The following is a 25,059-nucleotide window of genomic DNA, read 5'->3' as shown; positions in this document are numbered from 1 at the left end:
CCACTACCCCTGAGAAAAATAATGAAGGACCCGAACCACGTCACCCTGCGAATAGGAATACTCAAGAACTAGTTCAGACGAATGAAGACAGTTAACGTTTGTTGTTATTCACCTGTTTGTTGTTAGTTTAAAAGCAAATGCAAGAAATGATGCTGCATGACATACGCTGTGAAACTATGCAGAATGTTTTTTCTTACAAATGGCAATTAAAAAATAAACAAATAAAAATGTGGTGTATCGCTGGGTCTCAGTGAAATATATAATTATCGGTATATTGCATAGTGTTAAGAAAAAGGTTTTTCTTTTTGCAAGCTATTTTGCTATGCCTTGAACCCTGCACTGACTTTGAAAGTAAGTGAACCATTTTTCTTTTAGTTTACTTTCTCAGCTTATTTGGTGGCCTTGCTGAACCCTTATGGTTACCTGTTGGTGGGAGTCCTCCCTTTTGTTATTCCTTTGTTGTTTTTAATGTATTTGTTTTGTTGCTAGTCAAAAAAATGTATGTGCATAGGACAGTAGCAGTGAATAGTATTTTGTACTTTTTCATGGTGCATATTATTACTTTCACCCCCTTTAATGGTGGGTTGGACAGGGGTGGTAACCGTCTATATCCGCCCACCCGCCAAAGGGTGAAAGCCATTCACACCCCAGGGCTTTTCACGGGTGCGAATGCCCCCCACCTGCCTCGGGGGAGAATGCCCCACCCCCCACTCTCACCACCCTCTGGAGAATCATGCGGCTTGGCTAGCCAATCTCCAGAAAGGGGGCGGTGGGATAATTGAAAAAATGGGATCGAAGGAGCGCGGGGACCAGAGCTCAAAATTCCAGTGCTGCAGGTCTGTTGGGAGGAGGGGAGGGGAGGGGGTTGGGAGGGAGAGTTTCCCTGTTGCCTGCCCACATTAAAAAAAATCAAAGAAATCACCCGGGGAAGAATGTATATTCTCGCCCGCTGTTCTAGCCACCTGAATGGCTAATGGCTCTTCCCCAGGTGCGAATGCTAATTCAAGTACCATATGTGCAAAATGGCAGTGCCATGCAGGTTAAGCCCTGCCTCTTGTTCTGACTACATTCCTGCTCCCTCAGTTCCACAAACTACAATATATGTTATAAACTAACACAGGATCCGACTTGAATTTTCTGAGTAAGTGCTTTGTGTGAGCGACCTGGTGGATAATAGGGTTGGGACTGTGGTGGGAAATCGAAACACAGGCCAGAGCATGTCTGTTGCTGTGCAGATGTGAGTTTTGATGCTGTCCAAGATAGGGCAGCCTGACCTGTTTGAATAGTGCACATCCTTGCAGTTAATAGGCTCAGGCAACCCACCCACCACCCTACAGCCCAAATTTAGGATAAGAGGAGGAGCCCAGCTGCCTCTCCTCAGACCATCATCTGGAGCCACGACACATGAGGAAAGGGAGCCCATGCTGAAAATGTGGAAGACTACTGCTGAGGACAACCAACTTTGCCAAAGCCATCTCTGTAAAGGCCTGCAACTTTTCCATTGATCCTAGAAGCCCCTTGTTGTTGCTTCTGATTCTTAGACTAGTGGGAATAACCAGTCTTAATTCCTGCACAATAGGCCTGCTGTCAGAAGCTGTCGTAAGTGTCCCCGGACCCTCCTATGGGCTGGCCATCCTCTACTGTGGCATCTATGCTGCATCAGTCGCTATCCGGAGCTGAAGCTCAGGACTCGTATTTGTTCCTACTCTTCTCTGCCCTGTCCTAGAAGTTTCACATTGTTGGTCCTGTGGTGACTGCTGTCCTAAAGTTCTTTGGCCATTCAGCTTGAAGTCTGCTGGTGTTATCCTACCGGAGTTCCAAACTGCTACATTTCCTTACCCAATCCTGACGCCAACTTCAGCCACAACACCTACAACCCCTGGACCTCCATTGACGGGACCAGCATCAGAAGTAAGTGTCCCAAGCAATCCTGAGTAACCAGGGGTGGTCACTCAGAAAATAGGAATAAGTGGGCAAGTGTGCTTAGCTATTTTCTCTCCTCTTTCCCGCCATAGGGATTTTATGGCCACAAAGTCCACTTCCACAGTCTCTTTACTGCCTGCAATCAGTTAAGTTATATTAGGTGGTATTTGTATAGTGCCTGCTGCCACTATGGCCTCGAAGCGCTGTGAGGATGAAGTCCTTCGAAAGACTGTAGGTTTATTGAGAGGCTAACCTCAACACAGGGACTTCCTTCCCTCCCCGATCAAGGTGTCACACAAACTGTTTAGTGGATTCTTTGTACAGCCCTATTTCAGATTCAGATCATGCCCCTTGAATCCCCCCATCCCACTGTACCACCAATGAGCCAAGAACCAGGCTGGTGTACAGAAAATACATTTATATTTATTTGAATTGCTGGAAATGGAGATTGCACTAAAACTGCGCTCTCTGTGGCTTACATTTATAATTCTATTTACATAAATCACACCTGTTGGTTGGAAAAACTCAAATCACAATACTTTATACAGATTTCAATTCAAGGAAGAACCCACACTGGTTAATGAACAAAATCAATTTACATATGCAGTGCTGTGCAATTTCGATTTTCCTGCGCTCTTAAAAAGGCTAGCAGTTTTGTTTACAGTGTTGGATGCATGAGGTCTCACTTTTGCAAGCACTTATCCTCACAGACCCAAGCATCAATTGCATGTCTGTTCAGAGGCGAGGTTTAGGGAGTAGGGACAGTTCATAAGTTTGTTTTTAGCCCCCGTTATTTAAAGGCCTGTGTTGGGGGAAGTTGGACAGAAACACGGGGATGATTTTGGATTTTCAGGTGCCCCAACCTCCCCCCCTTCCCTCCCCACTTAAAGGCCTGTGTTGGGGAAGTTGGCAGTTTAGGGATTTTTCTAGTTTAGGGACAAGGGCACCCCTAAGTCCGGGTTAACAGGACAAATAGGACTATCCAATTACATAACAGGCTATAGTTTTCAGCGTACATTGGGAATGAGCTTTTATTTCAAATGTTTACAAAAATTACCATGGGGTGCTCATTCAATTAATATTCAGTCAAATAGGCTAAGGATCTACGCAGTTCCCCCACACACTAATGGAAAAGAGCCCACCAATGGGTTAATGGGAATGGGTTAATTAAATCATACCGCACCCACCGCTGACCTTTTGTTGGACAAATCTACTCCTTTTTGGAAATCTCTGAGCTTGGAACTCAAAGATTGAACATCTTCGCTTGTAGGGGGAAAACAGGATTCTAGCTAGCACTTCAGTCAATTGAATCCCACAGCACTTCTCTCTCTCTAGCTCCAGTGAAGAATCCTAGCCTCTGCTTTCTAGTCTCCCCAGCAATATTTCCACCCAGATTTAAACTTCAGCAAATCTCCTTTGGTAATTTTGGGCAACTGTCTCTTGGTAATCTTTTTAGCAACTCCTTCTGTTGGTGATTTTTAGCAATTCTCCCCTTCTCTTAGTCCATCCACTTTATATACCAGTGATGAAGTGATGACACCATCAAGATTTCATTGTTGGGTAGTGCCCTGCAAGAATTGTTGCACCTTTGATTGGTCCTTCACATTTCTCTCCAACCCCCAGCCCAACGGTGTTGGTTCTGGAGTCTAGAATAGAAATATTGCCACTCCCCTTTGAAATTTCCCTTTTTTTCTTATGTCAACTTCAACCAGAAAGTAGCTACATGGCAAAACGTAACTTACTAATAACTGCCATAATATAGATTTCTGATGTTTGTTAATCTGCTTAGAATCACATGTTGTGCATATAGTCCGACATCCAGTGGTCACCGCAGAGTATTGCATCTCGTCTTTCGAGAGTCGAAAGGGGACGTCTGCATAGTGACATGTATTGTACCCAAAATCCCTCACGCGCCGAGGTCCCTCATTGTTTTTTTCCGCCCAGAATACTGGTCGCTTAAGCAGAGCTCGTGAAGTGTGATTGCCATTGTCCCCTTGACCCTTGGTCAATTTGTATAATTGTTGTTAAATAAGATCACCTCCAGTCCTCTTTCGACGGCCATTCCACATCTCCACCGAGACCAGACCTTCGACGGACAGTGATCTTATCGGCGCTGCCGACCACGTGGCCCAGCCTTCGCCGGCCTACACAGTAGGGATAGTGGGGTCGGGGTGGACATTTCTGTCTCATACTAAGAATGCCTTTCCCTTTCTTCCCCCATTCCTTTCGGGTCGTTGTCACTTGTTACTTCCTCAGCTATGGAGAGGACTCCATTTAGATTTTGCCCCATTTGTAAAGGCAAATTCCCATGGAAGGACAAGCGCAGGCGGTGTAACCGCTGCTTGCCCCTCGAGCACGATGAGGCTGGTTGTGCGTCCTGCAAGCTCCTTCGTCCTAAAACTCTGAAGGAGTGCAGGGTCAAAAGGTGGGCAGCCTACGGGATGTCAAAGGCTGATTCCTCGCCCGCGGCCGCTGAATGCAACGAGGGTGATAGTGACGACTCGACCGCCGTAGCGGAGGTGGTTGACCACTCGACGGAGCGCTCTCGCTCTGTGGCGTCTGTCCCCGGCCCCGACAGGCACGGCTCTGGCCCTGCTTTGGGGGATGTACACCCTGTGACGCTGACAGACAATTACACGTCACAAAGCACACAAACCCCAGCCATTCCTCGACTAAGTCGAAGGAGGCCTCTGTGCCAACGGGTACGCCGACACAGCCGGCTGTCCCTGCTGACCATAAGGGTCGGCAGCCCTCCCCGCAGCTGCATCCCACCGGGCCGTTGAACACAAAGGACGCTACCCCTAGAGTATCATCCATCAAGGCGCATCGCAAGAAGGTGTCTGCCGACGGCAGGGTTCCGGCTCCGCCGATAACAGCTCAGCACAATCAGCTCCCGTCTGGGAAGATGGTCGCCGAGAGCATCGCGAGGATCGTCTCCAACGACGCTCAAACGGCTGGCGAAAGATTCATCAAGGCCTGCGGAAAAAGTCAAGAAGATGCTGAGACCTAGCGAAGGTGCGACATGAGAGCCGGAACCCTCCCCTAGGTCGAAGGAGAGACTCAGAGGCACTCCTCCACCGTCCGGCCCACGGGACGGCTTCTCAGAGGGCGGCAGGGGGATTTCCTCCACTTTGTGGAAGAAATCTCGACACCTGGAGGCAGATGAACAAGCCTTGCCGCCCCTAGACTGTTCTGAGTCTTCCCATTGGACCAGGGAGAGATTTGAGACCTGTATAAACAGGTTAGATATGTTTGTTTCCCTTTCTGAGCAGACTACACCTAAAAAGCCAAGGGATAAAAGCCCTCATGACTCTCAAGCCAAGGTTCCAAGACTTTTTGACCCCCAGGAAGAGGAACTGTACACATATGACCTCACTGAAGATGACCTTCATTTTGACACTCAGGACTATGATCAATTCATGGATCCTGAAGACCTGCATGATCCTTTAGGGGGCTTTGGGGTAGACCCCGACATGTGACCCACAGCCATGGCAGTCCCCTGGGGCATCACCTGATACTTATGCTTTGGATTTGGCCTCTCCACAGACTACTCCTGTTAGGGAGCCTTCGCCTGTGGACGATCAGTTCACATTTAATGCCATGCTACGCAAAGCGGCATCACACTTTCATATCGATACGGGGGAGACTGTCCCTTAGGTTGATTTTGTGGAGAAAATCAAGGAAAAGCCACCGGCTAGCCAGGCCATTCCTCTCCTCGCCTCCATCAAAAGGCGCCTCGCTCCCTCTTTGTCTACACCAGCATTAGTCAGGGGTGTTCACCCACAGATTGAGAAGCTCTTTAGCCCTTCCCCCTCGGATCCTCTATATATTAGAGGTCATTCCATCCCAGACTCTCTGGTGGTGACCACCACGAGGAAGAGGGCGAGGGTTCCTCTGACCACCGGCGAAGCACTTCCTGATAAGGAGGGGAAGAGGCTCTATGCACTCAGAAAGAGGGTTACGGCCTTGGTGGCTTTCGCTACGCGTATTGCCAACAATACCACCCTGTTGGCTAGTTATGCTGATGCTCAGTGGGCCTTATTGTGTGAAGGCCTACAGGAGGTTCCTGAGCCTCTTCCCACCTGTCTCTTGGCCACAATTACCGAGGGCACTCAAGTGAACCAGAGCATCATTAAAACTACTTTGGATGCTGCGGAAACGGCTGGCCGTTCCTTAGTCCAGGGTGTACTCTTCAAAACGCATGCATGGCTTAGGAATTCGGGATTCAAGCCAGAGACTCGGGCGTCCCTCATTAACAAGCCCATGGAGGATTTAACTTGTTTGGAAAGGCGGTTGATGACGCCCTGGAAACAGCGAAAAAGGAGCATGACACCCTGAAGACCCTTGACCAGATCACAAACTCCCCCAACAGGCGCTGATCTGGCAACAGGCGCCTTTTTGGTGGACGTTTCCCTCAGCAGCAGTATGCCTCAGGCAGCAACTGGTCCTCCCCTCAAGGAACCAGTGGTTACAACACGCCGTATCCCCTGAGAGGCCAGCGTTGTGGCAAAGGAAGGGGTTGGGGCCCTACTCCTAGATGCTCCCCGGCTGCCGTTGCTAAATGACCCGAAGATTCGGTCGCCTCCCATGCCTCCCCGGTCATGGGCCGGTTAACATCTTTTCTCCAGGCATGGGAGGGGATTACCACAGACCGTTGTGTACTGTCAACAATAGCCCACGGTTACTGTATCAAGTTCAGCCGGTCTCACATCAGATCTTCGCATCCTTCTTCAGGAAGTAGAATCGCTGCTGGAAAACAGAGCCATAGAGTTCGTGCCTCTGTCACAGGTAAAGGAGGGTATTTATTCGGTGTACTTCCTTGTACCCAAAAAGGATTAACCATGCGCCCTGTTTTAGATCTGCGAGCAGCGGACACATTTGTAAAATCTCAAAAGTTTTGCATGGTGACTTTGCAGGAAGTAATCCATATGCTCACACAGGAGGATTACATGGCAACACTGGATATGAAAGATGCATACTTTCATATTTCAATGTTGCCAACACACAGGGAATACCTGAGGTTCATGATAGAAGGCAAACAATATCAGTTCAAAGTACTACCCTTCGGCATAGCCTCGGCGCCAAGGTTATTCACGAAGGTACTGGCAGTGGCAGCAGCACATCTGCACAGGTTGTCCATTCCGGTTTATACTTACCTCGAGGACTGGCTCATAACAGGGGATTCTTACGAAACATGCTTCTCAAATACCCAAAAGACTATAGACCTCTTGTTCCACCTGGGCTTCTCCATCAACGAGACAAAGTCCAGTCTAGTCCCCAGCCAGGTCAAGCAATTCCTAGGGGCTCTAATTCGAACAAGGGGCGGCCTTGTATTCCCCTCCAACGAGAGGGTTCAAAACATGCTGTTTCAGATCCCTCAGTATGTAGCCGGTCGAGAGGTGACAATACGCAAGGCCATGCGGTTGCTAGGTATGATGGCGTCATGTATTTACGTGGTGCCTCACGCGTGCCTACGCATACGCCCAATGCAAGAGTGGCTCAACAGCCAGTGGTGTGAGGCTAGCGGACAATGGGACGATCTAATGGTTGTCTCGCAAGCCCTGGTTCTCTCGCCGCGGTGGTGGTCGAGGGAGAACCTCGTGAAGGGGAAATCCTTCACCACCCCCGCAGTGGAGCCACTCTAACCACAGACGCATCCCTCACAGGATGGGGGCCTCACCTGTCCCTTCAGACTGCGCACAGAGTTTGGACTTCAAGTGTGGCATCCAACCATATAAACCTGCTGGAATTGTTAGCGGTGTTTAAAGCACTAAAGGCCTTCCAAACACATCTACAAGGAAAGACTGTGCTAATCCTCATGGACAGCACCACGGCCATGTACTACCTGAAGAAGCGGGGGGGCACTCACTCTCCAGGACTGTCCAAGCTGTCACAAAACATCTGGAAGTGGGCTCTCAAACACATGTTACTATTATCACAACATGCTCCAGGGGAACTCGATCTTCTGGCAGACGGACTCAGCAGAGACTTCCTTCCACCCACAGAGTACGAGTGGCGATTACACAGAGACATCGTTTCCAACGTTTTCGCAGAATGGGGTTTCCCAGAGATCAACTTGTTCGCAACTCTGGAGTACGCCCATTGCCAAGATAACACCTCCAGGTATCCCCAGAACTGCTCCAAAGGAAACACACTCTGGATAACATGGTCAGGGAAATGTGTCTACGCTTTTCCCCCCGACTCCCCTTCTCAACAAGATAGTGCGCGAGATGCACCAGGAACCAGTTACAATGATACTGGTGGCCCCCATGTGGGCCCGCCAACCCTGGTTCGCTCATCTAATGGAGATGTTGCTATCTCCTCCAGTGAAACTTCCATGCCCTTACAACATGTTGTTGCAGGACAGGGGCCTGACGCTGCACCCATGCCCGCAGACCCTGAACTTGGCAGCCTGGCTCCTGAGGTCATAGAATTTGGACATCTGCGGCTCCTTCAGATGCATGGACATTCTCAGGGAGGCAAGGAAACCGAACACTCGTTACTGCTACTCCAATAAGTGGAAACGGTTTGTCATCTGGTGCAACTCAAAGCACATCAACCCTGTTGACTGCTCTTCCACACATATTGTTTTATACCTGACTCACTTACTTGACTTAGGTTTAGTCTTTAATTCCATTAAAGTTCACCTAGCTGCACTATCCGCCTACACTATGTCCCAACATAAGGTGTCAGAGTGGAAGGTTCCAGTTATTAAAGCCTTCATGGAGGGAGTGAAAAGAATTCACCCTCCTATATCTAACCCAGCTCCAGGATGCGACCGGAACGTCTTGTTAACCAGACTAATGGGCCCCCCTTCGAGCCCATGCATAAAGCGAGCCTTAAGGATCTCACTCGTAAGACTGCTTTCTTAATAGCTATCACCTCCATCAGGAGGGTGAGTGAGCTACAAGCGCTCTCTATCTTAGACCCCTTTTTAACAGTTCACAAAGATAAGGTGGTTCTATGCACACACCCTAGATTTGCACCTAAATTAATTTCAAATTTCCATGTCAACCAGTCTATAGAACTACCAGCGTTCTTTCAGAACCCATCAAACTTGGGAGAGAAGCCTGCACACACTTGATGTACGCAGGGCGGTCTTGTTTTATATGGAAAGAACTCGCCCACTAAGTAAGACTAATCAGCTCTTTGTCTCAGTGGCGGCAGGAAGAGAAGGAGATGCAGTTAACAAATCCACTATCTCTAGTTGGATTGTCCAGTGCATCACTCTCTGTTACACTCTTCCTAATAGAGAACTGCCCTTCAAGCCTAGAGCCCATTCTACTCAAAGCACTTGTGCATCCGTAGCATTCATTGCAAATGTTCCCCTTGAGTCCATTTGAAAGGCGGCAACCTGGAGTTCTGTACACACCTTTACAAAACACTATTGCCTAGATGCTCATTCTAGATCTGATTCCCAGGTGGGACAAGCAGTACTAAGACTATTGTTCCTTCTCACAACCCACCAACTCCGGGTACTGCTCGCTATTCTGTGCACAGCATGTGATTCTAAGCAGATTAACGAACATCAGAAGACATGCATTACTTACCGTAAAGCATTTCAAATGGATTGTGTCCTCCCATGTATTCCTCATCTTGTGGTATTCGTATTCGCCTGCTTCGGGAAAACTTTTTTGGCAGACGGCGCTCTGCACGAGGTTGTGGCGTTAATTGTCCCTTGACGGGCTCTGTACCGTGTCAACGTCACTGTTAGTATAAATAGCTCGTGGCACGCCCGTTGGCTTCAGTTCCGTTTTTTCGATTGCTTCGCTCTCGAGAACGGCACGCTTTGAAATTTTCTGTCAGAAAATGTTGTCTTCATCTACTGCTTCTACACCCAAGACTGGGTTCAAGAAATGTATTGACTGCGGTTCGAAGATGTCGATAACCGATCCTCACCGCATTTGTCTTTGGTGCCTAGGTTCAGATCATCGAATCGGCGACTGTGGGTCCGGTCAATTGATGACGGAGAAGGCCCTTCGTGAGAGGAAAGGTAAACTGGTGGTGGGGCGGGATGCTTCTAAGGCCTCTTCGAAGGCCTTGGCGAAAAGACATAAAAAACGTCTGATTTCGAAAGAATTGGAGCCTCACAAAAAACACTCTGAGATCCTGATCTCGTAGATCGAGGTGCTCTTCATCTTCCTCTTCTAAAAGTGTTAAAAGGAGATCTCCCTCATCATCCGAGACATCGACCGAATTGGTAGGATGCCCAACTAAATCGGATTCCCCAAGAAAATGGGAAGACTTTAGAAGAAAGATGATGGAGGTCTTTGAGAATGCTGTCTCGACCCCCTCAAAGAAACCCCAAAAGAGCCAGACCCCGGTCGCTCCATCAGACGACACAGGGAAGTCAGGAACTACTGCGGTAAAACCCAGTAGTATGGGTGAAACTCGTAAGACTCGAGTCGACGCCAAGTCGTCAAGGAATGCTCGAGAGTCGAGTGTTTCCCCGACATCGCATAAAAAAACAGAAGTTGTCAAAAACATCTGCAACTTCGTCGACACTAGCGGCGCCGACAGCTTCGGCATCGAAGCCTAATGCGTCTTCGACGCCTTTGTCGAAGTCTCCATCGGTGTCGTCGAAGATTCCTTCGATACCTTCAAAGGATCCTTCCATTCCTTCGACGAAAACTCATGAACAAGACAGGAGATTTACTCCATTACCAAAACCAGACAGTCTGTCTTCGATATTTGAAGAAAGTGGCTCTGAAGATGAGGAGGTTTCTCTTTTTGGAGTGCAATATGGCACTAGACAAGTTCCAGAGGAACTAATAGACCCAGATCTAAGATGAAAGACCTGTGCGAGACTCTTCACTCTGCTAGTGGCATTGATAGGTTACCTGAGCTAGAGTTGTGAGAACTGACCCTGCAGATTCAGGGTACAGGAGTTGAATGAACAGAGTGGTGGAATATATGGGCTGGGGTAGAGACTCACCCACCTTTGATCAGGATGACATGATCAGGATGACATGACAGACATTCTAGATCGGGGGCCCCAGAACGATCCAGTTCTCCCCTTCCAAAGGGCACTTCAGAGAACAGTAGAAGGGAACTGGGAAGCTCCTGACAACATTGCTGCAGTAAACTGTAATTTTCCTAAGAAGTATAGAAGTTCTACTTCTGATCCTGAGTATTTGAATAGACATCCCCCTCCAGAAAGTCTGGTTATTCAGGCTACGACTACCTCAAGACAGACTGCATATCCAACCATACCTCCAGATAGAGAGGATAAGAAGGTTGATGCTTGGGCCCGTAAAGATTTTACTTCAGGTAGCATGGCCTTAAAGTCAACTAACGTCAACTGTACCCTGGCCAGGTTCACACATACCCTGTGGGACTGCATTTCGGCGGCGGCTGAACATATTCCGGAAGGCGAGGAAAGGGAAGGCTTCCTGAATATTGTCAGACGGGAAGGAAGCAATGGGGGAATGTCTCCAGTCTGTAATGGACACTGCTGAAAGTATCAGCACTTCCATGGCTTCAAGCGCAGTGCTACGCAGATTTGCGTGGTTGAGAAAGTCAGGTTTTGCACCAGATGTGCTGGCCAGACTTCTCAACATGCCTTTTGATGGCTTGAGGCTGTTTGGTAGTAAGTAAGGCTGATGAGAGCCTAGAAAGACTACAGACCTCAAAAGCGGCAGCTAAATCCCTTCGTGCCTCCATGCGACAGCCTCAGCCTATTCGGGCTCATCTTCCTGGAGGGGTCGTCCTTTTCGGTACAACTCCTCTTTTGGTAGAGGAAGAGGACAGGCCTTTCAAAGGGGCAAAAGAAATGTCACTCGTGGTGGACGAGGAAAGACTGCAAAGCCATCCTCAGGAACGGCATCTTTACCCTCAGCCGCTCCTACAGCCGCCTCCAAATCACTCTCAGGCCTTATTGATTGATTGTTTATTTATATAGCGCCTATACACAATGTGTTTCAAAGCGCTTCAAGGAGGGAGGTAACATAGGAGAAACAAATTACATTCTTACAAGTCCTTGAAACAATTCAGAATGTGAAAATAACTATCGTACTAGGCCTGGCGACATTTCTGATAGTGCAAGTGCTGAAACATTTATGGAGGAGAGGGGGAGGGAAAGAACATGAGAACAAACGAGCAGTAACATTAATGCATGATGACAATTGATGTAGTACAAGTGAACAACAAGGGGAAGGGGAGGATGGACAGACAGGCTGCTATCAAAGTTCAAGGGACACATGATAGGAGTAAGTGCCAATGGCATGAGGGACAAAGAGGAGGGAAGAGGGGAGAGGGGTGATGGAGGGGGGACAAGACATGCAGCCATTAAGCATGTCTAAGCAAGGATATGAGGTATCAGGGTGCAGAGAGGGAGAGAGACCACACCAAAGGAGAAACGGGAGAGAGGGCAAGAGGGTCGTAAAGACAAATAACAGGGGAGGGGCATGGGATATGGAGGGGAGGGGAGGAGAGGGGGCAAGGGGACAATTCAGGTGTGGAGGGGAGAAGAGGGGAGCAACACGGAGCATGGGGGAGTGGGGGGACAGGGGAGCAACACGGAGCATGGGGGAGTGGGGGGGACAGGGGAGCAACACGAAGCATGGGGGAGTGGGGGGGACAGGGGAGCAACACGGAGCATGGGGGAGTGGGGGGACAGGGGAGCAACACGGAGCATGGAGGGGGGTCAGGGTAGCAACACGGAGCGTGGGGTGGGGGGGACAGGGGAACATCGGAGCATGGGGGGGGGGCAGGGGACCATCGGAGATGCAAGCGGAAACAAAAGAGCATGGGGGGGTGGGTGGGGGAAAAGGGGCGCAACACTGAGAAACGAAGGAGCAAAGAGGGGGGACAAGGGGAGGAAATACGGAGCAGGAAAAATGAAAAGGGAGGGACTCGCCGGAAAACGAACAGGGAAACAAACGGGGCGAGGCGGGGTGAGGCGGGCCTTGGGGAGGCGGCCCGGCGTCCACCTGCCGGCGTCGGGATTAGCCCTTAAGTGGAACACAAAGGCCAATCACAGTGCAGCAGGAGCTGTGGTCGGTAGGGACAGCAGACAAAGAAGAAAGTAGCCACCATCTTGGAAGGTGGATTCAAGCACATGGCTAAAATGAAGCTGAGCACTACAAACACTGCAAACAAAGCAAATGATGTGGCGCACACTCACCAGGCTGGGTGAAAAGAGCCAGGAAGAGCGCAAAATTTGCACAATCATATTTTAAAAATTTTTGAGTCTCGTGTGCATGGGACTCCATGTGGAGCATGCCAGGGTCCATTAGGCAGCATTTCTCTTCCAAGTCAGGCACAGCCTCATGCCGGAGGTGAAGTCTCCATGGGAAGGGGAGAAGCAGGTCCGTAGGTGGTAGAAGAATAGATGGATTATCACACTAAACCCCAGTGGGAGGCAAAATCTCTCGGCATCTGAAATAATGGCAGGGCATTACTTCAGATGCTTGGGCACTGGAAACAGTAGCTCGAGGTTACTGCCTTCTCTTCCTATAAAGGCTTCGGGATCATCCACCGGGAGCCAACTCTGCCAAAATTCCAGACCCGTTCCTGTTGCAAGAAATTTTAACCCTGCTAGAGAAAGGTGCAATAGAACACGTACCTGTAGCGGAGAGGAACAAGGGTTGGTACTCCCCTTATTTTCTCATCCCAAAGAAAGACAGAGGATTGAGACCCATCTTGGATTTACGAAACTTGAACAAGTTCCTCGGGAAGGACAAGTTCAAGATGGTAACCCTTTCTCAGATCCTTCAGGCTCTCCAACTCCAAGACTGGTTGGTATCATTGGACCTTCAGGATGCTTACTTTCATGTGCCAATCCATCTCAAGCACAGAAAATACCTGAGGTTCGCAGTTGGCGGTTCTCACTATCAGTGTTGAGTTCTGCCATTCGGGCTGACCTCCGCCCGAGGGTTTTCACCAAGCTGATGGCGGTGGTGGCAGCGAGTCTCAGGAGAGGGGGGGATTCACGTCTACCCCTACCTAGACGATTGTTTGATCAGAGCACATTCTCCCGAACAAGCTCAAAAACATCTGTCGTTCACCTGTCACTTCCTTCACTATCTGGGATTCTCCCTCAATTTCAAGAAGTCCCACATACCATCACAAAAACTCCAGTTTTTCGGAGCAATCTTGGACACTTCCTTGGGCAAAGCCTCGCCTCCTGAGGTAAGAGCTCTACACATTCTGCAGATGGTAACAAAATTCCAGAAAGCCCAGCATCTGCCGGCCTTTGATTTTCTGAGGTTGCTCGGCCTTATGGCATCCTGCATTTTTCTGGTGCCAGAGGCCAGATTGAGAATGAGATCCCTTCAATGGGCCCTCAGGACTCTGTGGTCCCAGTTCTCGGGAGTATGTCGGATCTTCTGCAAGTCCCGAGCACAGTTGCTCAGGATCTACTATGATGGGCTTGCAACGACAACATCCTCAAAGGAGAATCTTTTTGGCAACCATGGCCGAAGATAACAGTAGTAACGGACGCCTCACTCACTGGGTTGGGAGCCCATACAAACGATCTGACAATCAGTGGTCGTTGGTCTCCATTGGAGTCCAAACTACACATCAACCTATTGGAGATGAGGGCAATCAGACTAGCGCTGAAGGCCTTCCTGCCCTCTGTACAGGGAAAGAATGTCCTGATAATGACGGACAACACAGTGGCCATATACTACCCCAACAAAAAAGGAGGCGTAGGATCACTACCACTGTGCCGAGAGGCAATGCAGCTCTGGGTCTGGCAGTACAAGAAGGAATCTCTCTATCGGCAGTTCACCTAGCTGGAGAGCAGAACACGCAGCAGACGCTCTGAGCAGGCAGAGCACAGTCTCCCACCAGTGGGAGTTGGCTCAGGAAGTCCTTCTGGAGATCTTCAACCTTTGGGGAACCCCTCAAGTGGATCTGTTCGCGACCACGGTAAACCGGAAGTGCAAACAGTATTGCTCAAGGGAATTTACTCCTTGAGTAGCTCTAGGAAACGTGTTTGTGGTGGACTGGAAGTTTCCTCTACAGTACGAGTTTCCTCCAGTCCCTGTGATTCCTCAAGTAATCAGTAGGTTGAGAAAGTTCAGGAAAACCATGATCCTAATTGCCCTGGATTAGGCTAGGAGGACGAGGTACCCAGACCTTCTGGACATGTCCATCTGCCCTCCAATACGTCTTCCGCAAAGAGGATCTTCTCTCGCAAGAGGTGTGGAATCAGAAAAAATACAACATTACGGCTGTTAAACCAAGCAAAGGAAAATACACCGACACAAGCTTGTAAAGATTCCCAGAATCTTTATTACAAAACTGAACAGTATTCAACAAAGTACACAAATAGCTATTTGGCCGTCAATACACCACAGAGACCACCAGCAGGGTTCAAAGTGAGTAGTGAGCAGAATTTGCTAGCTGGACATCAGCGTATTTATACAGTTTGTTATAATGATGTCCAGCCTCTTACAAGTTAATAATACATTGGGCTAGGGTCGCGCCAGGTTCACTTTCCTAATTTACATATCTCGTGCTTGCGGTTTACTTTTGAATACATTTACTAACACTCTTATTCTTTAATTTAACGTTGCACTCTTTACATCTTGTTTTAATACAGATCAAACAAATGTTTTGCCTATCGTATCTGGATAGCATTACTGTTCTTGTATACTTATAGTTCAACATTTGCTCATTCAAGTAATTCCCTGTTCTGATGCGTGTTAATCTGTTTAGAATCACATGCTGTGCATATGGTCCGGCATCCAGTGGTAACCGCGGAGTATTGCATCTTGTCTTTCGGGGGACCGAAAGGGGACGTCGGCATAGGCGTGTCTGAAACACTATCCCTATCGTGACGTGTCTAGTACCCAAAATCCCTCACGCGCCGAGGTCCCTCAGATGTGTTTTTTTCCGCCCAGATAACTGGACGCCCTATAGCAGAGCTCTTCATGAGACATTGTTTATCTTACTGAATTGTCGGTTTAATCCCCGTTAAGTCACTTCGTCTATCAAGAACATCTTCGACGAAGACTACGGGGGAACCGCCTACGGCTGTGGATTCCGGCACCTAAGATCCAGCGTTTGGATCTCCACGTGGTCGGGCCTTCTGGCCGGCCTACACAGTAGGGAGAGTGGTCTCGGGGTTTGCCATACTGCTATAAGATGTCTTTCCTCTTTTCCACTTCTTTCCTTTTTGGTCTGGTCACCCTTCCCTACTGCTATGGAGAGGACTCCATTTAGATTCTGCCCTCTGTGAAGGGTCAGATATCCGTGGAAAGACGAGTACACTTCGTTTACGCTTGTCTCCCCCTAGAGCACTAAAGCGGTGTTCGGCGTATAAACTCCTAAACCTAATCCCTTAAGGAGCGCCGGTTGAAGCGGTGGGCCGCAGACGTTATGTCACACGTGGAGCCTCCCTCCCCTGCCGCGACACCAGCCGAGAGTGACGGGAGTACATCGGAGGACCAAACGTCCAACGCAGACGTTGTAGACCTTGAGGCGGACGATTCTAGAGCCGCCACGACCCTTCTAGGCTCGACTCCGCTCTTGCTACAGGGACCACACCCGGTGGCAGGGGCGTACAATCGCACCACACAAAACACACAACCCAAGCGCCCTCCTCGACGACGTCGAAGAAGGCTCAAGCGCCATCTGATCGATCTGATCCGAAGCCTTCCCCGCATCCGCAGCAGCGCATGACTGGGCTTAATAAACTTAAGAAAGGCGCTACTCCCCAAACTACACACGCCGAAGTTTCTGAACAAGAAACTTCGACGACTTTCAAGGTTTCCAAGGCTCGTGCAGGCCCGAAAACTACGAGTAGGCCTCAAACTAGGCCTCTACCCGGGAAGCCATCATCGGAGGCGTTGTCCCCCGAAGATTCGGTAACTATCAGTAAGAGCATCAATAGGATTGCTACGGCGGCGGGCCTTGTACCGGTTTCGCCCACAATTATGGGCCAATCCACCGAAAGGTTTTCCACGGTTTTGGAAGACGATCCTGAGGACTCTTACAAAGAGAGCCAGGTACCCCTCTCAAGCACACTGAGGAGATCCTCTGAAGACCTTAGGGCGGAGGACCCGGTTCCTGCTCAGCTGGGTCCATTTGGGTCATCCAAGTGGACCACGGAGCAATTTGAGGGGTATATGGATCGGCTGCAGCAGGTTTTCGGTGTTTCTGATCAACCTCTGCCGAAAAAAGCTCGGGTAGACCCTAACCCTCATACACAAGTTGCCCAACACCTAGATGTTCAACACTATGTTGATTATCAAGAAGATGTCCAGAAGGACACGCATAGAAACATCTATACAGAAGAAGAGGCGACTTCTTTTCTGGACAATTATGGGGAAGATCAAGGCGCAACAGACAACTGTGAGGACACCCAGCAGGATGATCGCAATTCTGATATCGTTTGCCTGGACTCTCCCCCATCCACACTGGTTAGGCAGGCTCCCCCGGTGGATGATCAAATGGCTTGCAACAACACGTTGAAAAAAGCAGCGGAATTCTTTAAAATTGCCACGCTTGAGGCATTGCCTGAACAGGATTTCGCGAAAAACATTATTAATGACAAGCCGCCGGCTAGCCAGTCTATCCCCCGCTTGAGCTCTGTAAAGAGACGGCTGGCCCCTTCTTTACTCACACCTGCTCAGACGAGGGCTGTGAACCCAAGGGTCGAAAAACTCTTCCGGCCCTCCCCCACCGACCCGCTTTACATCAAAGGGCACGCAATCCCAGACTCGCTGGTGGTGACCAACACTCGCAAGAGAGCAGGGGTTCCCCTTGCCACGGGAGAGTCACCCCCGGAAAAGGAGTCCAAAAGGTTACATGCCTTAGGCAAACGGGGATAACTTCAGACCAGTGGGTATTAAAGACGGTCTCCCACGGTTATTGCGTGGAATTCGCCCGACCCCCACAGTTCAGACCGCCGAAGCATTGACGCCTTTCACCGGAACATCTGGAGGCGCTGCTGGGAAAGGACGCCATAGAAGCCGTCCCGATTCTTCAGGTAAACAAGGGTATTTATTCAATATACTTCCTTGTACCCAAAAAGGATCTCACCATGCGTCCTGTTCTAGACCTGCGCCCAGCGAACACGTTCATGAAGCCCCAGAAGTTTTGCATGGTAACACTTCAAGAGGTGATCCCATTGCTAAAACAAGGGGACTTCATGACAACATTGGATATGAAAGATGCATACTTTCATATTTCAATGCTGCCAGCGCACAGAAAATTCCTAAGGTTCGTGATTCAGGACAAACACTACCAGTTCAAGGTACTCCCCTTCGGCATAGCCTCGGCGCCACGGGTGTTTACCAAGGTCCTGGCAGTGGCAGCAGCACACCTGCGCAGACTTTCAGTTCCAGTTTACCCTTACCTCGACGATTGGCTCATCACGGGGGACTCGTTCGACGTTTGTTTTTCGAACACCCAAAAGACAGTAGACCTACTGTTCAGCCTAGGATTTTCTATCAACGAAAAGAAATCCAGCTTAGTCCCCAGCCAAGTAAAACAGTTCCTGGGGGCTCTAATTCGCACGGAAGACGTTCTAGTCTTCCCTTCCAGCAAGAGGGTTCAGAACATGCTCTCTCAAGTTCCTCAGTATGTAGCCAGTCGGAAGGTGACGGTACGCAAAGCTATGCGTTTGCTAGGGATGATGGCGTCATGCATATACTTGGTCCCCAACGCGCGGCTGCGCATGCGTCCCATGCAGGAGTGGCTCAACAGCCAGTGTTGTCAGGCCAGCGGACAATGGGAAGATCTGTTAGTTGTCTCGCCAGCCCTCGTTCTCTCTCTGCAGTGGTGGTCGAGGGAGAACCTCTTGAAGGGGAAAACCTTCACCACCCCTGCAGTGGAAGCCACTCTCACGACAGACGCATCTCTCACAGGGTGGGGGGCTCACCTGCTTCAACAAACAGCGCACGGAGTGTGGTCCCCTCAGGTAGCGTCCAACCATATAAACCTACTGGAGCTACTGCAGTGTTCAAAGCATTGAAGGCCTTTCAGGAGCAACTGCAAGGGAAGACAGTGCTGGTCCTAACCGACAGCACAACAGCAATGTATTATCTGAACAAGCAGGGGGGAACTCACTCTCCAGGGCTATCCAAGCTGTCCCAAAACATCTGGATATGGGCTCTCAAACACAAGATGTTCCTGATATCCCAACATGTTCCAGGGGAACTCAATCTTCTGGCAGACGTACTCAGCAGAGATTTTCCTCTGCCAGAAGAATACGAATGGCGTCTGCACGAAGACATTGTATCCAACGTCTTCGCAGAATGGGGGTTTCCAGAGATCGACTTGTTCGCTACTCAGGAGAACGCCCAATGCCCAGATTACGCCTCCAGGTACCCCCAGAACCGATCCAAGGGGGAACGGTCTCTGGATAACTGGGTCGGGGAAATTTGCTTTTCCCCCGACTCCCCTTCTGAACAAGATAGTGCACAAGATGCACCAGGAACCAGTCACCATGATTCTGGTGGCTCCCATGTGGGCCCGCCAACCCTGGTTCGCGCACCTGATGGAAATGTCCCTCTCCCCACCAGTCAAGCTGCCCTGCCCGTACAACATGTTGTCTCAGGACAGGGGGGAGACTCTGCACCCATGCCCACAAACTCTGAATTTAGCAGCCTGGCTCCTGAAGTCATAGAGTTTGGACATCTGCAACTCCCTCAAGGATGCATGGACATAATGAGGGAGGCAAGAAAGCCTAACACACGTTATTGCTATGCCAGCAAATGGAAACGTTTTGTCATTTGTTGCAGTTTCAAAGGCGTCAATCCCACCGATTATTCGCCTTCACACATTGTGTTATTTCGAAGGGATTGTGTCCTCCGACGTATTCCTTATCTTAGATATCTCCTTCCATCTTTGCTGGCCTCGGAAATTTTTTCTCTAGAGGGCGCTGCGCGTCGACGTCCGCCGAGTCGATGTCCCTCGACAGCCGCCGTATCGACGTCATCCTGCCTATAAAGGCCGCGCGCAGCGTCCGTTGCTCAGTTCCGTTTTTCCGCGCTTACTCAGTGCCTCGGAATATCGTTGCTCAGTTTCATAGAGAATTTATCCTATTTACCTCGAGATATTCGATCCATACTCGATGGCTTCCTCGTCGGAACCGACAACCCCTCGGTCCGGCTTCAAAAAATGCAGACACTGTGGGAAAAAGATGTCGCTGACTGACCCTCACAGAGTTTGTCTGTGGTGTTTGGGAGCTGAAAACCATTGTTCGGAGTGCGAGGACTGTATGTCCATGACAGCTAAGGCCCTGATGGAGCGTAGGGGGAAGCTGGAGAAAGGTAAGACTTCAAAAGCTTCTTCTTTCTCGACGAAGTCAAGACATTCGTCTCCTCGTCACCATTCGTGCTCCAGGTCTCGGAGTGGGTCCCATCACTCCTCGAGATGAAGCACTCGAAGAGGAGACGTCGAAGATCCCCTTCTTCGTCCTCTTCCTCTATTTCTCCTAAGCGAATCCCTTGCCCCACGAAACATAGTTCCCGGGCTGAATGGGAGGAATTCCGCAAAAATATGATGAGCGTCTTCGAGAAAGCGGCCTCGACCCCCTCGAAGACTGCCGAGAGCGATGCTCTGGTCGAAAGACCCGAAGGTCAAAAACGCCGCGAGTCGCAGTACCCGGTGAAGGAAGCTTCTCGAGCGCGTCACAAACCCTCGAGTAAAGCTATGACCTCGAAACCTTCTTCGAAGGTTCCGTCGACGCTGTCGACGAAGGTTCCTTCGACACACGGGTCTGTCGACTCGACGCCATCTTCGACACCGGCGTCGACGCCAAGGAAAGTCACGGTTGCGACGCACTCAGTGGCTATCCCCAGGTCCTCGATGAAGATGGCGTCGAGATTGTCGACTTCCTCGAGCAGAACCCCAATTCTATCGAGGTCCTCGAGGCCTCCGCCTTTGTTTTCGACGCCCCGCCCGAAGCCTTCGACGTCAGCGTCGACGACATCGACGTTTTCGAGGCCAATTACAACAAGTTTGGCACCCTCTGCCTTGGAGATGGGTTTCACACCCTTTGTGAGTTCAGAACAATTGAGAACTATGTCCTCAATTATGGAAGAGGGAGAACTATCTGAACAGGAAGACACATTTCAGTTGCAGGGACCTGCAACCCCAGTTCAAGAGGAGTTATCCTCAGAAGAACGCAGGTTAAAGGATCTCCATGATTCCTTACATGAGGCAAGTGGGTTAGACACTTCCCCTGAGGTGGAGTTCGCTAGGCCAGACCCAGGGGAGCATGCTGAAACCCCCTATAGAACCTTAATGACCAGGATCACAGAATTTATGGGGTGGTCAACACCTTCACAGGCTTTCCAACAAGATGACCTCACGGATATTCTTGATAATGGTCCACAGGAGGATCCTGTAGTGCCCTTTCATAAAGCTCTTCAGAGGAAAATAATGACGAACTGGGAAACCCCAGATGTCGTTCCGCCAGTAAATAAAAAACTGTCTACTAAATACAGGGTATCTTCTGCAGACCCGGAGTTTTTGTCAAAACACCCATCCCCAGAAAGTCTGGTGGTACAGGCAGCATCTTCTACTGATGTCAAGACTGCTTACCCTACCGTCCCACAGGACAGGGACGATAAGAAATATGATGCTATGGCAAAGAAAGTTTTTTTGGCATGTAGCATGGCGTTAAAATCTGTTAATGCTACTTGCACCCTTGCTAGATTCAGCCATACACTTTGGGAGTGTGCATCTACAGCGGCTGACTGCATCCCGGAGGGAGAAGAAAGGGAGGCGTTCCTAAATATCATACAGGACGGTAAAGACGTCATGTGCGAATCCCTCCAGACGGGCATTGATTCGGCTGACAGTATCAGCAGAGCAATGGCGGCAAGTACAACAACCAGGAGATTCGCTTGTTTGAGAAAGTCTGGTTTTGCCCCAGATGTGCAAGCCAGGCTCTTGAACATGCCATTCGATGGCTCTTCTTTGTTTGGGAAAAAGGCGGATGACAGTTTAGAAAAACTGCAAACATCAAAGGCAGCAGCAAAATCCCTAGGCGCTGCAATCCGTCAGACACCTTTTCGTCCCACAGGAACCTCTGCGAGGGGCAAGTCCTTTTGCTTCTACTCCGCATTTGGAAGAGGTAGAGGACGGGGTAGATATTCAAAAGCCGCAGCAACAGCAAGTGCCCCTTTACCATCGGCATCTGCATCAGCCGCCCCAAAACCACTTTGAGGACTTCCCTCACAGGACACCTGTAGGAGGCAGGTTAACTCAACATCTGGCGGAATGGCAGGCTATCACGTCAGATGCTTGGGCATTGGAAACAGTTGCCCAAGGTTACTGTCTGCCTTTCCTACGCATACCTCAGAGTCATCCACCGAGGATCAGCTCTCAGAAAGCTCCAGATCCGCTCCTCTTGCGGGAAATTTTAGACCTGCTAGAGAAAGGTGCCATAGAATCGGTACCTGTAGCGGAGAGGAACAAGGGCTGGCACTCTCCTTACTTTCTCATTCCAAAGAAAGACGGAGGACTGAGACCCATCTTGGACTTGCGAGAATTGAACATATTCCTCAGGAAAGACAAATTCAAGATGGTAACTCTTTCTCAGATCCTTCAGGCCCTTCAGTTCCAGGACTGGTTGGTATCTCTGGACCTTCAGGACGCTTATTTCCATGTGCCTATCCATCTGAAGCACAGGAAATACCTGAGGTTCGCAATTGGCAACTCTCATTATCAATTTCGAGCGCTGCCATTTGGGCTGACCTCCGCCCAGTGGGTCTTCACCAAGTTAATGTCGGTAGTGGCGGCAAGTCTAAGGAGGGAAGGGATTCTCGTCTACCCCTACCTGGACGATTGGTTGATCAGGGCTGTATCTTCGGAACAAGCTCAGATTCAGCTAAATCACGTTTGCCACTCCCTTCACAGACTGGGCTTCTCCCTCAATTTAAAGAAGTCACAAATGATACCATCGCAGAGACTCCAGTTCATCGGATCAATCCTGGACACTTCCCTGGGAAAAGCCTCGCCACCAGAGGTGAGGGCTCAAGATATTCTACAGATGGTTACCAAGTTCCAAGATGCCCAACGTCTCCCAGCCTTCGACTTTTTGAGGTTGCGAGGCCTCATGGCATCCTGCATTTTCCTTGTGCCAGAGGCTCGCCTGAGAATGAGATCCCTCCAGTGGGCACTGAGGACTCAGTGGTCACAATTCTCAGGAAGAATGACCGATCTTCTTCAGGTTCCCGACAGGGTGGCTCGAGACCTTCAGTGGTGGGCCTGTCAAGAGAACATTCTGAAAGGAGAACAGTTTTGGCAACCCTGGCCGGAGATAACAGTAGTCACGGATGCCTCACTCACTGGGTGGGGAGCCCACGCCAACGACTTGACCATCAGCAGTCGTTGGTCTCCATCGGAGTCCAGACTACATATCAACCTGTTAGAGCTGAGGGCCATCAAACTTGCGCTGAAGGCGTTCCTGCCAGCTGTACAAGGGAAAAATGTCCTGATAATGACGGACAACACAGTGGCCATGCATTACCTCAACAAAAGAGGAGGCGTAGGATCACTACCCCTGTGCAGAGAGGCGATGCAGCTCTGGTTTTGGGCAATCCAAGAAGGAATCTCTCTATCGGCAGTTCACCTAGCCGGAGAGAAGAACTTGACAGCGGACGCTCTGAGCAGGCAGAGCAGAGTCTCCCACGAGTGGGAACTAGCTCAGGAAGTCCTTCAAGAGATCTTCGCCCTTTGGGGAACCCCTCAGGTGGATCTGTTAGCCGCCAGTGTCAACAGGAAGTACGATCTGTTCTGTTCAAGGGAATTTCCCCCGAGAGGAGCTCTGGGAGACGCGTTCATAGTGGACTGGGAGTTTCCGCTTCTGTACGTGTTCCCACCGGTCCCTGTCATTCCTCAAATGATCAGGAGGTTGAGTAGATTCCGGAAAACCATGATCCTAATTGCCCCGGATTGGGCCAGGAGAACGTGGTACCCGGACCTTCTAGACTTGTCCATCTGCCCTCCAATTCGACTTCCACTCAGAGAGAATCTACTCTCACAGAAGGGAGGTCAGGTTCTCCATCCAGACATCAAAACCCTCAACCTTCACGCTTGGCTTCTGAAAGGCTGAGGTACAAGGATTGGGACCTCCCTGATGATGTTATGGAGGTGTTGCTTTCGGCAAGGAGGCCAGCAACAAAGTCTTTATACCGCTGCCGTTGGAACAGATTTTGCAGCTGGTGTAGAGAAAAGAATATCAACCCCTTTTCATGTGGTACACCAATGGTTTTGTCCTTCCTACTCTATTTGGCGAATTCAGGCCTTCAAGTTGGCACCATTAAGGGCTATCTTGCAGCGCTATCCATCTTTAAGCGCACTGCGGAAGAACCATCCTATTTCAAGTTACCCTTGGTAATACAGTTTCTAAAGGGGTTAACTAACGTTTATCCCCCAAGACCATTCCAGGTCCCCCTATGGGATTTAAACTTAGTCCTAACTTTCCTGATGGGCACACCTTTCGAACCACTCCATTCTTGTTCGTTAAGATTTCCTACCCTTGGGGGGCGCTGTTGTGCGCCGAGCAAGATGGCCGCTTGATGCGTGAGCTCCGCGGCGAGCGGACCTCATAATCCTGCTTTTTGGCACTTTCCCTATCTGCCGCCGTGCACGGAGTGCACGATTCTTTTGCTGCGGCTCCGGTGATCCTGCGGTGCCAATCCTGCTTTGATTCGGAGCCGGGGGGGACATTCCCCGACTCCGTAGCGCCCATCCCCCCGCCTACGGAGCTCCTGCGCGCCTAAAACTAGGCCCGGGCGGTGGGTGTCGTTCCCGCCCGAGGCCCTGCGGCGCTGCCTTTCACATCTACCGGGCATCGGCGGGGGCCGGCGCGCCTCGATCCTGTTGGCGATCTTGTCGTCGGAGCCCCGGGAATGTGATCCACCGGCTGCGCGGCTGCTCCGATTGGGACGGAGGGGTCTGGGGCGGGCTGCCCCCTTGTCCCTGGAGGGACGTCGGACCTGCGGCGCTCTCCCCCTCGGCTGCATACTACATCTACATTGCCCTTCCTGGAGGACTTCCTCGGCCTGCGGTGGGGTCGCCGGAGCATCTCCCCCCCCCCGGTGTCCGGATACTTGCCGCGGGGGGTCCCGCGCCGGCCGCCTTGGTGCTCCTGCGGACCTCGGGCCCTGCTGGGCCGCCCCTCTCCTGTGTGGGTGTCCTTGTGATCGGCTGCCGAGCGGACCC

The 25,059-nt window shown here is 50.3% G+C and overlaps 1 protein-coding gene across 1 annotated transcript in view; it reads left to right on the top strand.

Moving 5' to 3' along the window:
- The window catches only part of PSMD1 (proteasome 26S subunit, non-ATPase 1), a 1,063,364-nt gene that overhangs the window by 706,050 nt on the left and 332,255 nt on the right, over window positions 1-25,059 (top strand). The gene's annotated exons all lie outside the window — the stretch shown is intronic.

This window comes from Ambystoma mexicanum, chromosome 10, assembly GCF_040938575.1.
Source record: "Ambystoma mexicanum isolate Mex_15411 chromosome 10, UKY_AmexF1_1, whole genome shotgun sequence".
NCBI lineage: Eukaryota > Metazoa > Chordata > Amphibia > Caudata > Ambystomatidae > Ambystoma > Ambystoma mexicanum.
Note: the sequence above shows the minus strand (reverse complement) of the source record. Positions and strands in the feature narration are given on the sequence as shown.